Source organism: Stenella coeruleoalba (assembly GCF_951394435.1).
Source record: "Stenella coeruleoalba genome assembly, chromosome: 17".
In the NCBI taxonomy this organism is placed as follows: domain Eukaryota; kingdom Metazoa; phylum Chordata; class Mammalia; order Artiodactyla; family Delphinidae; genus Stenella; species Stenella coeruleoalba.
In genome coordinates, this window is record NC_137163.1 from 62185709 (window position 1) to 62204108 (window position 18400).

At 36.7% G+C, this 18400-nt stretch overlaps 1 long non-coding RNA gene across 1 annotated transcript in view; it reads left to right on the top strand.

Annotated features, from left to right (window-relative positions):
• Positions 1 to 1629: 1629 nt before the first annotated feature.
• LOC307175728 overlaps positions 1630 to 18400 on the top strand; it is an 85888-nt gene continuing 69117 nt past the window's right edge. Inside the window, exon 1 of the long non-coding RNA XR_013824439.1 lies at positions 1630 to 1771. This is a non-coding gene — a long non-coding RNA (uncharacterized lncRNA). The remainder of the gene's footprint in view (positions 1772 to 18400) is intronic.

Genomic DNA, 18400 nt, shown 5'->3' on the forward strand with positions numbered 1-18400 from the left:
TTATAAATTTTAATATTGACTTGCAGGAGGGTACAGTATAGCAGGGGAATGAAAAGCCATTATTACATGTATTGAAGAATAATATTTCTCAGTGCTATATTATAAAGCAGTATTTCTTTATATAGTTCACCTTGTTGTACTCTTTATATAAATCCTCTGTCAGATAATAAAAGTCTCAAAAATGATATCATTTCAATATGGAATCAAAAAAAAAGGGTACAAATTAACTTATTTACAAAACGGTAGTAGGGTCACGGATGTAGAAAACAAACTTATGGTTACAGGGATAAGGGGGGAAGGGATAAATTGGGAGATTGGGATTGACATATACACGCTACTATATATAAAATAGATAACTAATAAGGACCTACTGTATATCACAGGGAACTCTACTCAATACTCTGTAATGGCCTATATGGGAAAAGAATCTGAAAAAAAAAAAAAGGTAGATATATGTATATGTACACCTGAAACTAACACAACATTGTAAATCAACTATACTCCAATAAAAATATCTTTAAAAGCCTCATAAAGAGGTGCTTTGTATAATTCACCTTTATACTTCTAGTTCCTTATCTGCCTTATAGAAAATGTTCACTACATGCTTATTAAATTAATTGACAATAATATTTCATATTGATGTCTTAATTCTAAAGGGCATAAGTATCTTGATATAGAAAAATAGGGAGACTTGAAGCCAGGAAAGCCTGGGTTCTAATTCTAACTTTTCAACAAACTAATTGTATGTCTGTTCTTTTTCTTGATTACATGAGAATAATAAAAGGGAAATACAATAAAATTTAAATGGCTCAATAAAAGGAATAAGTGAAACACTAAATTAAAATATGATGCACCTAGAATAATAGTAAGCAACTTCAAGAAGAGTTACACCATAAGGAAGAAAATACAATCATTTGTCTAAATTAGAAATAGACCTTGTTCAATAAAAATATTTACTCTTTCTGGGCTGAAGTTTTGGAACACTTTCAGTTTTGAAATATTGAGGGAGCCTCTTAGCACGGAGACCAGCCAGGATTCCCAAATCAGCTGCTAGAATCATGGAAGCATGGGGGAAGGGAATGAAATATAAGATACTGACAGCATCTTCCTCAGTTTTTGCTAGAGAACACTGTTACTAAGGAATGGTAGGAATGTAGGTTTGTGGGTGGTTTTTTATTACTTTGTTTTGGTGATCTATAATTTCTAATTTCTCAATACTAACTGCATTATTTATTTAAAAAGCAATCACAAAGGCATTTAAATAGGGATATTGTTGGGAGGGCACACATCTGTAAAACAGAAGGTACTTTATTGTTAAACAAGGAAAAGGCAGTGCTTCACAGACAATCTTTTCAATGTGGAGCATTAATACAACTTAGACATAGATTTGCTGGGAGTTTTGCTGGTATGGTAGACATAACAACTCTTTGCCAATATCCATGTCTTCCTCTTTTTCCAGATATGTGGAAGAATCACACTTCCCCACCATTTTGAAATTGAACATGGCTGTATGATTTGTTCTGGTGAATAAAATATGAACAGAGTTCATGAGTGTCACCTCTGGGTAGAAACATTTAAGAGAGCTGATGTGCAATTCTGTTTGTTCTCTTCTCCAGCTCCCAGTGAAGAGGCTGTGTTTTGGACATGGTGTAGCACAAGATGGTGAAGTGTTGCTCAGCCTGGGTCATGAGATTGATGTGTAGAAGAGTGTTGACGTGGAGAGTTGCCTGGTCCTGCAGCAGACCTTACATGAGCAAGAAATAAACATTTGGTAGGTGAGCCACAAAATCATGGTGTTGTCTATAGCTACATCACCTAGACTTCTCTGATCAACATAGCTGGCGTATGTCATAGCCCAAAATACAAAAGGTTTGAGTTTGGTATGAGCCCTTTAAAGCTGGCTAAAGTAAAAACCAATAGATAATCTATGGCAAGAATCAAGAGTAAAGGATTCTTGGCTTATTTGGTAAAGTGAGTTGTGAATCGGGTGATGCAAGTCAGCCCACGTTTCAATTCAAGCTTTGCTACTAGTTAGTGCGTGGTTTTCGCTCAGTCTATTACCCCACTTGTAAAATAGAAATAACAATCTAACAATAGACTGGGGTTATGTCTATGTTGAGATTATCTAAAGGGTTTAGTACAGCTGATCCTCAACACATTTTGTTTTCTTCCCATTTTCTTCATTCTTTCATATGAGCAAGCACCATATTCTGGGAAAGGAAAGGTTGTATTCTAGGCTCCGAGGTTACAGCAATGGACAAAGCAAAAAACCTCTGTCCATATACAGAAGTGAGATGCAAGAAGCCAGACATTCAATCAGAGGAATTATATATCCGTGACTTTCCTCTGGAGATATTCAATACGACCTTTAAAAGCTTTTAACATTCACTATAATGTGTAGTCTAGACAATAAATCTACCTTTCTTTGGTGGGAAATAAGACCAGACTGCCAGCTGCAGGAGGTAAGAAATAGTATTCGCCTTATTCATAATTGTATCCTCAGTGCTTGGCACAGATCCTAGTGAAAAGCAGAAATGTTCTAAGTACTTGTTGAATTAATGAATAACTGAGTGAACAAATTAAGTGTGCATCAACCCAGAGAACAGATTAAAATGTGATGATCATAGTTTATTTTATTCCTTTCATTCATTCACTCATGCACTAAATATTCAAGGTCTGCTTTGGGTGTTGAAGGTAGAGCAGCTAAAGAAAGCAAGTCCTATCACCACTGAGCTTACACTTTCTGGGTCATTAAAATTTTCTTTGATGACAGGTGGGTGGATAGGCCGATTTATGTTGTGAAAATCAGCTTATTCAGTGATCACACTTCAGTAGACTTTGGTAAATTGGAGTGTCATCAGAGATTAGTCTAAATACTTATAAAATCTTTGGCAGAATAGTACAAGATTTACTGTGTCTATGGTTTCATTTAAAAAAAAATGGGTACTGAGATTTGCATTCAAACTACATTGCTACATCTGTCATTTGTTTTCACATTATTAGCCCATGTGTTAGTAATTAAGAATGCTTTGGCTGGAGAGGAAAAAATTATTAATCAGGTTTGTTTTCATAACAGTGACTTAATCTTCGGCTTTTGATAGAAATAAACAATAACAAAAGCAAAGAGTCAAACCTTAAAATAAATTGCATGGTGCCTTGAAGGTAAACAAGTCAACTGTTTCAACCTAAATTGTGTGACGGAGTGGGTGTGGAGGTGCTGGGGAGTAGTGGTTTAATCTAGATATACTTTGTGTCCTACAAATAAGTGAGTTACTGTTCTACCCTGGATGCTTAATATAGAACTTCCTGACCAGTGTCTTGTTTTCCCCATACATTCTCATCTGCTTCATGAAGATGAGAAAATACCCAGTATAAAAACTGTAGACAAGGTAGACAATTTCTACTCGTTTTTACTCCAAAAACATTGTAAAGAGTTAATATAATATATAGAGTGCCTTGGCCACTATTTCTACTATCTATTTTTAATATTAAAAAATTACATTTATATTGAAATAGAAGGGATCTAATCCAGACTTTAAAATATACTGTATAAATAAACATAAGATCTGCTAGTTGCTTGTAGCTAAGAGAATTTTGGGAAAATGCCAACCCTCTGCACTTATATAGTAATGTTACTTACTCCAAAATATTATTGAGAGATTAAGTAAGGTGATCCATGCTCAGTGCTTAGCACCATGCCTCACACAAAATGCAAACAAAATTTTCAATAAATGTTAGCTGCTTTAAGGTCATTTTTGTTACAGGTTCTCAATAACAGGAGAAAGAATATACTAGTATAAAAAGAAGTCATGTGTCTTACTCATAATCAGGAAAAGGAACTGAATTATCTTTTGATGACTCTTACAGCAATAGAAAAACATTAATAACTTATTATTACTATTATAACAATGTAAGACTAGCAGTAATACTTATTTTGCCACAATTATTAAATGCAAATATCTAATAACAAATAACTTCTAAAATCTTTACCTTCTCACTCTGCATGTAAAGCACCACATTCCAATCTTCACTCGTCTTTCTAGGGATACTAAGTTTGCTGCTTTAGCAGTTATTTTACTAAACATGTACAAGTGTAAACTTGGTGCGGTGCTGTGAAGGAGACTACCAGTCAATATTCCTACATGTCAAAATTTCACACTGGACTCAGATCCTAAGTGATGAAATGGATGGGGGCTAGAGGCATCTCTACAAGCCCTGTCATCCCCAAAACAATGCTTCATGTCATAGAGTCTACAGGAAAGCAGTCCAATTTGCAAACCAAACCAATCCTGGATAAGACTCCAACAATGACAAAGCTCAGAATCTTAAACTCTCTAGGTATAAGAATACACCATTGACAGCGTTAGGTCATTTGCCCAGCTTTGGTGAGCCACAGTCTTTACTTCTCATGTCTGTTGAAAAGGAAAGGTGAAAACCTGAGCCCAGCATTTTCTTGACAGACACATACTGTCCTGACATGTAAGCTATTTCCCCCAAGTTGAGAGAAACTACAAATTTGCTAAATATCTCTAGGGGGTGAAAATGGTATTTGCCAATGGATCAAATACAAGAATAGTCACTTACAAAGTGCTACTGTACAGAAGACACAATCCCTGAAAACAAGAGAAATCAGAATTCAGAAAAAGCATGTGATGTTGTGCCTGCCCATCAAAATGTATTTCGAATGAAACATTAGCACTTAAGAACAAAGGGATTAAAGCAAGTTCTTGGGGGAGACCTTCAAGATGGCGGAGGAGTGAGACCTGGAGATCGCCTTCCTCCCCGGTGCTCCGGCCAGGTTTCAGGCCTGTGCCTCTGAGGTAGGAGAGCCAAATTCAGGACGTTGTTCCACCAGAGACCTCCTGGCCACACATAATATTAAACAGGGAAACTTCTCCCAGAGATCTCCATCTCAATGGTAAGACCCAGCTCCACTCAACGACCAGAAAGCTACAGTGCTGGACACCCTATGCCAAACAACTAGCAAAACAGGAACATAACACAACCCATTAGCAGAGAGGCTGCCTAAAATCATAATAAGGTCACAGACACCCATAATCACACCACCAGACGTGGTCCTGCCCACCAGAAAGACAAGAGCCAGCCTCATCCTCCAGAACACAGGCACCAGTCACCTCCACCAGGAAGGCTACACAGCCCACTGAACCAAGCTTACACTCTGGGGGCAGACACCAATAACAACAGAAATTACGAACCTGCAGCCTGCAAAAAGGAGACCCTAAACACATTAAGTGAAGCAAAATGAAAAGACAGAGAAACAAACAGCAGATGAAGGAGCAAGGTAAAAACCCACCAGACCAAACAAATAAGAGGAAATAGGCAGTCTACTTGAAAAAGAATTCACAGTAATGATAGTAAAGATGGTCCAAAATCTTGGGGATAGAATGGAAAAAATACAAGAAACATTTAACAAGGACCTAGAAGAACTGAAGAGCAAACAAACAGTGATGAACAGCACAGTAAATGAAAGGAAAAATTCTCTAGAAGGAATCAATAGCAGAATAACTGGGGCAGAAGAATGGATAAGTGACCTGGAAGATAAAATAGTGGAAATAGCTACTGCAGAGCAGAATAAAGAAAAAAGAATGAAAAGAACTGAGGAGAGTCTCAGAGGCATCTGGGACAACATTAAACACACAAACTTTCGAATTATAGGGGTCCAATAAGAAGAAGAGAAGAAGAAAGGCACTGAGAAAATATGTGAAGAGATTATAGTTGAAAACTTCCCTAATATGAGAAAGGAAATAGTTAAGTCCAGGAAGCACAGAGAGTCCCATACAGGATAAATCCAAGGAGAAACATGCCAAGACACATTAATCAAACTATCAAAAATTAAATGCAAATTAAAAGCATTAAAAGGAGCAAGGGCAAAAAAACAAATAGCATACAAGGGAATCCCCATAAGATTAACAGCTGATCCGTCAGCAGAAACTCTGCAAGCCAGATGGGAGTGGCAGGACATATTTAGAGTGATGAAGGGGAAAACCCTACAACCAAGATTACTCTACTCGGCAAGGATCTCATTCAGATTCGATGGAGAAATTAAAACTTTACGGACAAGCAAGAGCTAAGAGAATTTAACACCACGAAACTAGCCCTACAACAAATGCTAAAGGAGGTTCTCTAGGCAGGAAGCACAAGAAAAGTAAAAGACCTACAATAACAAACCCAAAACAATTAAGAAAATGGTAATAGTAACATATATTCGATAATTACCTTCAATGTAAATGGATTAAATGCTCCAACCAAAAGACATAGACTGGCAGAATGGATACAAAAACAAGACCTGTATATATGCTGTCTACAAGAGACCCACTTCAGACCTAGGGACACATACAGACTGAAAGTGAGGGGTTAGAAAAAGATATTCCATGCAAGTGGAAATCAAAAGAAATCTGGAGTAGCATTCTCATATGAGACCAAATAGACTTTAAAATGAAGACTATTACAAGAGACAAAGAAAGACACTACACAGTGATCAAAGGATCAATCCAAGAAAAGATATAACAATTGTAAATATTTATGCACCCAACATAGGAGCGCCTCGATATATAAGGCAAATGCTAACAGCCATAAAAGGACAAATCAACAGTAACAAAATCATTGTAGGGGAATTTAACACCCCACTTTCATCAATGGACGGATCATCCAAAATGAAAATAAATAAGGAAACACAAGCTTTTAATGACACATTAAACAAGATGAACTTAAATGATATTTATAGGACATTCCATCCAAAAACAACAGAATACACTTTCTTCTCAAGTGCTCATGGAACATTCTCCAAGATAGATCATACCTTGGGTCACAAATCAAGCCTTGGTAAATTTAAGAAAATTGAAATCATATCAAGTATCTTTTCCAACCACAACACTATGAGACAAGATATCAATTAGAGGAAAATATCTGTAAAAAATAAAAATACATGGAGGCTAAACAATACACTACTTAATAACCAAGAGATCACTGAAGAAATCAAAGAGGAAATGAGAAAATATCTAGAAACAAATGACAATGAAAACACGACTACCCAAAACCTATGGGATGCAGCAAAGATGGTTCTAAGAGGGAAGTTTATAGCAATACGATCCTACCTCAAGAAACAAGAAACAACTCAAATAAACAACCTAACCTTACACCTAAAGCAATTAGAGAATGAAGAACCAAAAAACCCCAAAGTTAGCAGAAGGAAAGAAATCATAAAGATCAGATCAGAAGTAAATGAAAAAGAAATGAAAGAAACAATAGCAAAGATAAATAAAACTAAAAGCTGGTTCTTTGAGAAGATAAACAAAATTGAGAAACAATTAGCCAGACTCATCAAGGAAAAAAGGGAGAAGACTCAAATCAATAGACTTAGAAATGAAAAAGGAGAAGTAACACATGACACTGGAGAAATACAAAGAAGCACGAGCACCTACTACAAAAAATTATATGCCAATAAAATGGACAACTTGGAAGAAATGAACACATTCTTACAAAAGCACAACCTTCTAAGGCTGAACCAGGAAGAAGCAGAAAATATAAACAGACCAATCACAAGCACTGAAATTGAGACTGTGGTTAAAAATCTTCCAACAAACAAAAGCCCAGGACCAGATAGCTTCACAGGCGAATTCTATCAAACATTTAGAGAAGAGCTAACACCGATCCTTCTCAAACTCTTCCAAAATATAGCAGAGGGAGGAACTCTCCTAAACTTATTCTACTAGGCCACCATCACCCTGATGCCAAAACAAAACAAGGATGTCACAGAGAAAGAAAATTAGAACAATATCACTGATGTACATAGATGCCACAATCCTCAACAAAATACAAGCAAACAGAAACCAACAGCACATTAAAAGGATCATACACCATGGTCAAGTGGGGTTTATCCCAGGAATTTAAGGATTCTTCAATATAAGCAAATCAATCAATGTGATAAACCATATTAACAAATTGAAGTAAAAAAAACCATATGATCACCTCAATAGATGCAGCAAGAGCTTTCAACAAAATTCAACATACATTTACAACGAAAACCCTCCAGAAAATAGGGATAGAGGGAACTTACCTGAACATAATAAAGACCACATATTACAAACATACAGCCAACATCATCCTCAATGGTGAAAAATTGAAACAATTTCCACTAAGATCAGGAAGAAGACAAGGTTGCCCACTGTTACCACTCTTATTCAACATAGTTTTGGAAGTTTTAGCCACAGCAATCAGAGAAGAAAAAGAAAGAAAAGGAATCCAAATTGGAAAAGAAGAAGTAAAGCTGTCACTGTTTGCAGATGACATGATACTATACATACAGAATCCTAAGGACACTACCAGAAAACTACTAGATCTAAACAATGAATCTGGTAAAGTACCAGGATACAAAATTAATGCACAGAAATCTCTTGCATTCCTATACACTAATGATGAAAAATCTGAAAGAGAAATTAAGGAAACACTCCCATTTACCATTGCAGCAAAAAGAATAAAATATCTAGAAATAAACCTACCTAAGGACAGAAAAGACCTGTATGCAAAAAACTCCAAACATTGTGAAAGTAATTAAAGATGTTACAAACAGATGGAGAAATATACCATGTTCTTGGATTGGAAAAATCAACATTGTGAAAATGACTCTACTACCCAAAGCAATCTACATGTTCAATGCAATCCCTATCAAATTACCACTGGCATTTATCACAGAACTAGAACAAAAAATTTCACAACTTATATGGAAACACAAAAGAACCCGAACAGCCAAAGCAATCTTGAGAAAGAAAAACAGAGCTGGAGGAATCAGACTCCAGGACTTCAGACTATATTACAAAGCTACAGTAATCAAGAGAGTATGGTACTGGCAAAAAAAACAAAATAAAGATCAATGGAACAGGATAGAAAGCCCAGAGATAAACCCATGCACATATGGCCACCTTATCTTTGATAAAGGAGGCAAGAATATACAATGGAGAAAAGACAGCCTCTTCAATAAGTGGTGCTGGGAAAACTGGACAGCTACATATAAAAGAAAGAAAATAGAACACTCCCTAACACCATACACAAAAATAAAATCAAAATGGATTAAAGACCTAAATGTAAGGCCAGACACTATCAAACTCTTAGGGGAAAGCATAGGCAGAACACTCTATGACATAAAATACAGCAAGATCCTTTTTGACTCACCTCCTAGAGAAATGAAAATAAAAATAAAAATAAACAAATGGGACCTAATGAGACTTAAAAGCTTTTGTACAACAAAGGACACCATAAAGAAGACAAAAAGAAAACCCTCAGAATGGGAGAAAATATTTGCAAGTGAAGCAACTGACAAGCGATTTATCTCCAAAATTTACAAGCAGCTCATGCAGCTCAATAACAAGAAAACAAACAACCCAATCAAAAAATGGGTAGAAGACCTAAATAGACATTTCTCTAAAGAAGATATACAGATTGCCAACAAACACATGAAAGGATGCTCAACATCACTAACTATTAGAGAAATGCAAATCAAAACTACAATGAGGTATCACCTCACACCAGTCAGAATTGCCATCATCAAAAAATCTACAAACAATAAATCCTGGAGAGGGTGTTGAGAAAAGGATACCCTCTTGTACTGCTGGTGGGAATGTAAGTTGATACAACCCCTATGGAGAACAGTATGGAGGTTCCTTATAAAAATTAAAATGGAACTACCATACGACTCAGCAATCCCACTACTGGGCATATACGCTGAGAAAACCATAATTCAAACAGAGTCATGTACCAAAATGTTCATTGCATTTGTATTTACAATATCCAGGACATGGAAGCAACCTAAGTGTCCATCGACAGATGAATGGGTAAAGAAGATGTGGCACATAAATACAATGGAATGTTACTCAGCCATAAAAAGAAACGAAATTGAGTTATTTGTGGTGAGGTGGATGGACCCAGAGTCTGTCATACAGAGTGAAGTAAGTCAGAAAGAGAAAGACAAATACCGTATGCTAACACATATATATGGAATCTAAAAAAAATAAAAAATGGTATAGAAGAACCTAGGGACAAAATAGGAATAAAGATGCAGATGTAGAGAATGGACTTGGGGACACAGAGTTGGGGGAAGGGTAAGCTGGGACAAAGTGAGAGAGTGGCATGGACTAATATATACTACCAAATGTAAAGTAGGTAGCTCCTGAGAAGAAGCCACATAGTACAGACAGATCAGCTTGGAGTTTTGTCACCACCTAGAGGGGTGGGATTGGGAGGGGGAGAGGGAGATGCAAGAGGGAGGAGGTATGGGGATATATGTATAGGTATAGCTGATTCACTTTGTTATAAAGTAGAAAGTAATACACCATTGTGAAGCAATTATACTCCCATAATGGTGCTTGCTAAATAAATAAATAAATAAACCAAGTTCTTGAAGACTGTACTTCCACATAGTTAGGTCTGAAACATAATCCTCTAGTTGAACTCTTTCATTATTGAAAAGCATCAGCAACCTCATAAATATTTCCCATGTCTATGCTAAATAGGCACAATAAAGCAGTAAGTAAGATACATTAGGAAAGAAAATTGCAATGTTATTATCTAAATCCAATGGAGACAGACTTTTATTAAAATGTTAACTTTAGCTTTGAAGATTGTTTCCAAATATCATTAGGTTCGAAAAGTATTATTTAGCCACAAACTATGTAGTAGTCTTGCCCACAGCTATGATGAGTATTATATGCCTCCCCACCCCACCTCCCTCCATCTACCATCTGGATTTTCTTTACTCACTCCCCACATCAGTATGTTAACCTAAATAGACAAGAGATCCTGCACCACTAAAGAGTTCTAATTGCAGAATCTTTCCCTCTTTATACTTTTCATAATGTCCTTAATTGACACGTTTTTATTATTCTAACACATGATACCCTTGTTTTCCCATTATTCCTCCTCTTCTTTTTTTTAATTTTAGAATTTTATTTTATTTATTTTCTTATAGGTTATTATTAGTTATCCATTTTATACATATTAGTGTATATATGTCAAACCCAATCTCCCAATTCTTCACACCACCATGCCACCACCCCGCCACTTTCCCCCCTTGGTGTCCATATGTTTGTTCTCTACATCTGTGTCTCAATTTCTGCCCTGAAAACCGGTTCCTCTGTACCATTTTTCTAGGTTCCACATATATGTGTTATTATACAATATTTGTTTTTCTCTTTCTGACTTACTTCACTCTGTATGACAGTCCCTAAATCCATCCACGTCTCTACAAATGACTCAGTTTCATTCCTTTTTATGGCTGAGTAACATTCCATTGTATTTATGTGCCACATCTTCTTTACCCATTCATCTGTCGATGGACACTTAGGTTGCTTCCATAAAAAGCATGTCCATGCTTTTTATGGCTGAGTAATAGTTTATTGTATATATGGACCACATCTTCTGTAACCATTCGTCTCTTTTTTTTTTTTTTCTTTTAGTAAATTTTTATATTGAAGAATACATGATACAATAAATGACACAAATCTTTGATGTACACCACAATAAAAATTTTTAGAAACTGAGCATACATGTGGAACTACTGCCCCAAATAAGATACAAAATATTACCAGCATTCCAAAACCATTCGTCTCTTGATGGGCAATTAGGTTGCTTACATGTCCTGGCTATTGTAAATAGTGCTGCGATGAACATTGGGGTGCATGTGTCTTTTTGAATTGTGGTTTTCTGTGGGTATATGCCCAGTAGTGCGATTGTTGTGTCATATGGTAATTCATTCTATTTTTAGTTTTTTAAGGAACCTCCATACTGTTCTCCATACTGGCTGTATCAATTTACATTCCCACCAACAGTACAAGAGGGTTCCCTTTTTCCCACACCCTCTCCAGCATTTGTTTTTTGTAGATTTTCTGACGATGCCCATCCTAACTGGTGTGAGGTGATACCTCATTGTCATTTTGATTTGCATTTCTCTAATAATTAGTGATGTTGAGCAGCTTTTCATGTGCTTCTTGGCCAACTGTATGTCTTCTTTGGAGAAATGTCTATTTAGGTCTTCTTTCCATTTTTTGATTGGGTTGTTTGTTTTTTTGATATTGAGCTGCATGAGCTGCTTATAAATTTTGGAGATAAATCCCTCGTCAGTTGCTTCACTTGCAAATATTTTCTCCCATTCTGAGGGTTGCCTCTTCGTCTTGTTTGTAGTTTCCTTTGCTGTGCAAAAGCTTTTAAGTTTCACTAGGTCCCATTTGTTTATTTTTGTTTTTATTTCCATTACTCTAGGAGGTGGATTAAAAAAGATCTTGCTGTGATTTATGTCAACTAGTGTTCCTCCTATGTTTGCCTCTAAGAGTTGTATAGTGTCTCGTCTACATTTAGGTCTTCAATCCATTTTGAGTTTATTTTTGTGTATGGTGTTAGGGAGTGTTCTAATTTCATTCTTTTACATGTAGCTTTCCAGTTTTCCCAGCACCACTTATTGAAGAGACTGTCTTTTCTCCATTGTATATCCTTGCCTCCTTTGTCATAGATTAGTTGATCATAGGTGTGTGGCTTTATCCTGAGCTTTCTATCCTGTTCCATTGATCTATATTTCTGTTTTTGTGCTAGTACCATATTGTCTTGATTACTGTAGCTTTGTAGTATAGTCTGAAGTCCTGGAGTCTGATTCCTCCAGCTCCATTTTTTCCCCTCAAGACCACTTTGGCTATTTGGGGTCTTTTATGTCTCCACACAAATTTTAAGATTTTTTGTTCTCGTTCTGTAAAAAATGCCATTGGTAATCTGACAGGGATTGCATTGACTCTGTAGATTGCTTTGGGTAGTATAGTCATTTTCACAATATTGATTCTTCCAATCCAAGAAATTGGTATATATCTCCATCTGTTGGTATCATCTTTAATGTCTTTCATCAGTGTCTTATAGTTTTCTGCATACAGGTCTTTTGTCTCCCCAGGTAGGATTATTCCTAGGTATTTTATTCTTATTGTTGCAATGGTAAATGAGAGTGTTTCCTTAATTTCTTTTTCAGATTTTTCATCATTAGTGTATAGGAATGCAAGAGATTTCTGTGCATTAATTTTGTATCCTGAAACTTCACCAAATTCATTGATTAGCTCTTGTAGTTTTCTGGTGGCATTTTTAGGGTTCTCTTTGCATAGTATCATGTCATCTGAAAACAGTGACAGTTTCACTTCTTCTTTTCCAATTTGTATTCCCTTTATTTCTTTTTCTTCTCTGATTGACATGGCTAGGACTTCCAAAACTATGTTGAATAATAATGGTGAGAGTGGACATCCTTGTCTTGTTCCTGATCTTAGAGGAAATTCTTTCAGTTTTTCACCACTGAGAATGTTGTTTGCTGTAGGTTTGTCTTATATGGCCTTTATTATGTTGAGGTAGGTTTCCTGTATGCCCACACTCTGGAGAGTTTTTATCATAAATGGGTGTTGAATTTTGTCAAAAGCTTTTTCTGCATCTATTGAGATGAGCATATAGTTTTTCTTTTCAATTTATTAATATGGTGTATCACATTGATTGATTTGCATATGTTGAAGAATCCATGCATCCCTGGGATAAATCTAACTTGATCACGGTGTATGAACCTTTTAATGTGTTGTTGCATTCTGTTTGCTAGTATTTTGTTGATGATTTTTGCATCTACATTCATGAGTGATATTGATCTGTAATTTTCTTCTTTTGTAGTATCTCTTTCTGGTTTTGGTATCAGGGTGATGGTGCCCTAATAGAATGAGTTTGGGAGTGTTCCTTCCTCTGTAATTTTCTGTAAGAGTTTGAGAAGGATACATGTTAGCTCTTCTCTAAATGTTTGATAGAATTCACCTGTGAAGCCATCTGCTCCTGGACTTTTGTCTGTTGGAAGATTTTAATCACAGCTTCAATTTCATTACTTCTGATTTGTCTGTTCATATTTTCCATTTCTTCCTGGTTCAGTCGTGGAAAGTTATGCTTTTATAAGAATTTTTCCATTTCTTCCAGGTTGTCCATTTTATTGGTATAGAGTTGCTTGCAGTAGTCTCTTAGGATGCTTTGTATTTCTGCAGTGTCCATTGTAACTATTCCTTTTTCATTTCTAATTTTATTGATTGGAGCCCTCTCCCTCTTTTTCTTGATGAGTCTGGCTAATGGTTTATCAATTTTGTTTATCTTCTCAAAGGACCAGCTTTTAGTTGTATTGATCTTTGCTATTGTTTTCTTTGTTACTATTTCATTTATTTCTGCTCTGATCTTTATGCTTTCTTTCCTTCTACTATGTTTGCGTTTTGTTTGTTCTTCTTTCTCTAGTTCCTTTAGGTGTAAGGTTAGATGGTTTATTTGAGATATTTGTTGTTTCTTGAGGTACGATTTTATTGCTGTAAACTTTCCTCTTAAAACTACTTTTGCTACATCCCATAGGTTTTGGATCATCATGTTTCCATTGTCATTTGTCTCTAGGTATTTTTTGATTCCCTCTTTAATTTCTTCAGTGATCTCTTGGTTATTTTGTAATGTATTGTTTAGCCTCCATGTTTTGTTTTTTTTTTTACGTTTTTTTCCCTGTAATTGATTTCTAATCTCATAGCGTTGTGGTCAGAAAAGATGCTTAATATGATTTCAGTTTTCCTAACTTTACTAAGGCTTAATTTGTGACCTGAGATGTGATCTATCTTGGAGAATGTTCCGTGCGCACTTGAGAAGAAAGTGTAATCTGCTGGTTTTGGATGGAATGTCCTATAAATATCAATTAAATATATCTGGTCTATTGTGCCTTTTAAAGCTTATGTTTCCTTATTAATTTTCTGTTTGGATGATGTGTCCATTGGTGTAAGTGAGGTGTTAATGTCCCCCACTATTATTGTGTTACTGTCGATTTCCTCTTTTATAGCTATTAGTAATTACCTTATGTATTGAGGTGCTCCTATGTTGGGTGCATATATATTTATAATTGTTATCATCTTCTTGGATTGATCCCTTGATCTTTATGTAGTGTCCTTCCTTGTCTCTTGTACCATTCTTTATTTTAAAGTCTATTTTATCTGATATGAGTATTGTTATCCAGGTTTCATTTGAGGTCCATTTGCATGGAATATCTTTTTCCATCCCCTCACTTTCCGTCTGTATGTGTCCCTAGGTTTGAAGTTGGTCTCTTGTAGACAGCTTATATATGGGTCTTGTTTTTGTATCCTTTCAGCGAGCCTGTGTCTTTTGGTTGGAGCATTTTATCTGTTCACGTTTAAGGTAATTATCAGTATATATATTCCTATTTCCATTTTCTTCATTGTTTTGGATTTGTTTTTTTAGGTTCTTTTCTTCTCTTGTGTTTCCTGCCTAGAGAAGTTCCTTTAGCATTTGCTGTAGAGCTGGTTTCATGGTGCTGAATTCTCTTAGCTTTCGCTTGTCTGTAAAGCTTTTGATTTCTCCATCAAATCTGAATGAGATTCTTTTGGGTAGAGTAATCTTGGTTGTAGCTCTTTACCTTTCATCAATTTAAATATGTCATGACATTCCCTTCTGGCTTGTAGAGTTTCTGCTGAGAAATCAGCTGTTAACCTTATGGGAGTTCCCTTTTATGTTATTTGTCATTTTTCCCTTGCTCCTGTCAGTAATTTTTCTTTTTCTTTAATTTTTGCCAATTTGATTACTATGTGTCTCAGCCTGTTTCTCCTTGGGTTTTTCCTGTATGGGACTCTCTGTGCTTCCTGGACTTGGGTGGCTATTTCCTTCCCCATGTTAGGGAAGTTTTAGACTATAATCTCTTCAAATATTTTCTCGGGTCCTTTCTCTCTCTCTTCTCCTTCTAGGACCCCTATAATACAAATGTTTTTGTGTTTAATGTTGTCCTAGAGGTCTCTTAGGCTGTCTTCATTTCTTTTCATTCTTTTTTCTTTATTCTGTTCCACAGCAGTGAATTCCACCATTCTGTGTTCCAGGTAACTTATCCGTTCTTTTGCCTCAGTTCTTCTGCTATTGATTCCTTCTAGTGTATTTTTCATTTCAGTTATTGTATTGTTCATCTCTGTTTGTTTGTTCTTTAATTCTTCCAGGTGTTTGTTAAACATTTCTTGCATCTTCTTGATCTTTGCCTCCATTCTATTTCCACGGTCCTGGATCATCTTCATTATCATTATTCTGAATTCTTTTTCTGTAAGGTTGCCTATCTCCACTTGTTCTCATTGTTTTTCTTGGGTTTTGTCTTGTTCCTACATCTGGTACATGGCCCTCTGCCTTTTCATCTTGTCTATCTTTCTGTGACCGTGGTTTTTGCTCCACAGGCTGCAGGTTTGTAGTTCTTCTTGCTTTTGCTGTTTGCTGTCTGGTGGATGAGGCTATCTAAGAGGCTTGTGGAAGTTCCTGATGGGAGGGACTGGCGGTGGGTAGAGCTGGCTGTTGGTCTGGTGTGCAGAGCTCAGTAAAACTTTAATCCACTTGTCTGCTGATGGGTGGGGCTGGGTTCCCTCCCTTTTGGTTGTTTGGCCTGAGGCGACCCAACACTGGAGCTACAGGACTCTTTGGTGGGGCTATTGGTGGATTCTGGGAGAGCTCACGCCAAAGAGTACTTCCCAGAACTTCTGCTGCCAGTGTCTTTGTCCTCACAGTGAGACACAGCCACCCCTGGCCTCTGCAGGTGACCCTCCAACACTAGCAGTTAGGTCTGGTTCAGTCTCCCATGGGGTCACTGCTCCTTCCCCTGGGTCCCGATGCGCACACTACTTTGTGTGTGCCCTCCCAGAGTGGAGTCTCTGTTTTTCCCAGTCCTGTCAAAGTCCTGCAATCAAATCCCACGAGTCTTTAAAGTCTGACTCTCTAGGAATTCCTCCTCCTGTTGCCAGACCCCCAGGTTGGGAAGCCTGATGTGGGGCTCAGAACCTTCATTCCAGTGTGTGGACTTCTGTGGTATAAGTGTTCTCCAGTTTGTGAGTCACCCACCCAGCAGTTATTGGATTTGATTTTATTGTGATTGCACCCCTCCTACCATCTTATTGTGGCTTCTCCTTCGTCTTTGGATTTAGAGTATCTTTTTTGGTGAGTTCCAGTGTCTTCCTGTTGATGATTGTTCAGCAGTTAGTTGTGATTCCAGTGCTCTTGCAGGAGGGCATGAGAGCACGTCCTTCTACTCTGCCATCTTGAACTAATCATCCTCCTCTTCTTGTCTTTTTATCTTAGCTCAATAAGTTGTGTTTACTTTCAGTTCTGTTATTTCTTTTCTATACCTTAAAACTTCCATTTTTCAACCTCACCTTCATAGTTTCTTCTGTGACCCACCTTCTCTAGATTGGTCCCTGGATTTTGCACTAACTGCATTATCTTACCTAGTCTGTGTTTTTCATCTGACCTTAATACCCCAGTGAATATACTTGGAAATTCCACTGCCTCTAACCTTTAGCATGTAGATAAAATTTTCCAATTTGGAATAACAAGAACACATGCCTCTGTTCGGAGAGCTCCGCACTAACACTCACCAACCAAGCAGTGATGGAACAGAATGGATGAGCTTATTAAATTTATGTTAGGTCCTTAGCCTTCTTTCCATTACAACAGCTCTTCTTTCTTGTATGCTTTGTGCATTTGGACCAGCAACTATTTTCATAAGTACACTAGCTGCAGTTTATTTAAATTCAATGCAAAACACCTATCACCCAGATCTTGGCTTCTAATATCCTCTCCAATTAAAGGAACCAAAATTCTTGAAGTGAAGGCTGATTTTAGGACTAGTGTAGGAAGTATAGAAAATGAGCCTGGAGCACTAGTAGTGCCAGAAAATAAAATTAAAAAAAAATCTACCTTAATGGGGGTATGTCAAAGGGACACGGAAGCCAAGTGAAAGAGTTCCTAATGGCCAATATGGAATAATATGAGCAAAAAAATAAAATAAGTAGTATTGGGTTATAATCCAAAGTGTAAAATAAACATCCATGAGTCCATACTGACATAAATAAATGATCAATTAATAAATAAATGATGAAAGACAAATCTTCCATACAGGAGAATCCCACATAATTTATGTAGCTACTCTGCCCACAAGGGGGAGGAGAATAACACTCCATTCCTTAGGTGTTGACTGCACCTGGTGACTTCCTACCAAAGAGTACAGTATGGAAAGGGGAGAGACAGAGAAATGTTACAATGGGGAAAATTGCCACCTCAGCCAGGATCATGATCAACATCAACAGTGATGTTATATTGATGTTATTAGCATACACTCTTGATATGACATGATGAAATGGCCCTTTACCTTTATTGTCTTCTCCCTTAAACATATGATTCCAGTCTATTCATGAAAAAACAATCAACCAAATTCCAAAAGAAGGGCATTCTAAAAAAAAAACGAAAATAAAAAATCCTGAACAGTACTCCTCAAAACCATCAAGGTCACCAAAAGGAAGGAAAATCTCAGACATGGTCACAGTCAAGG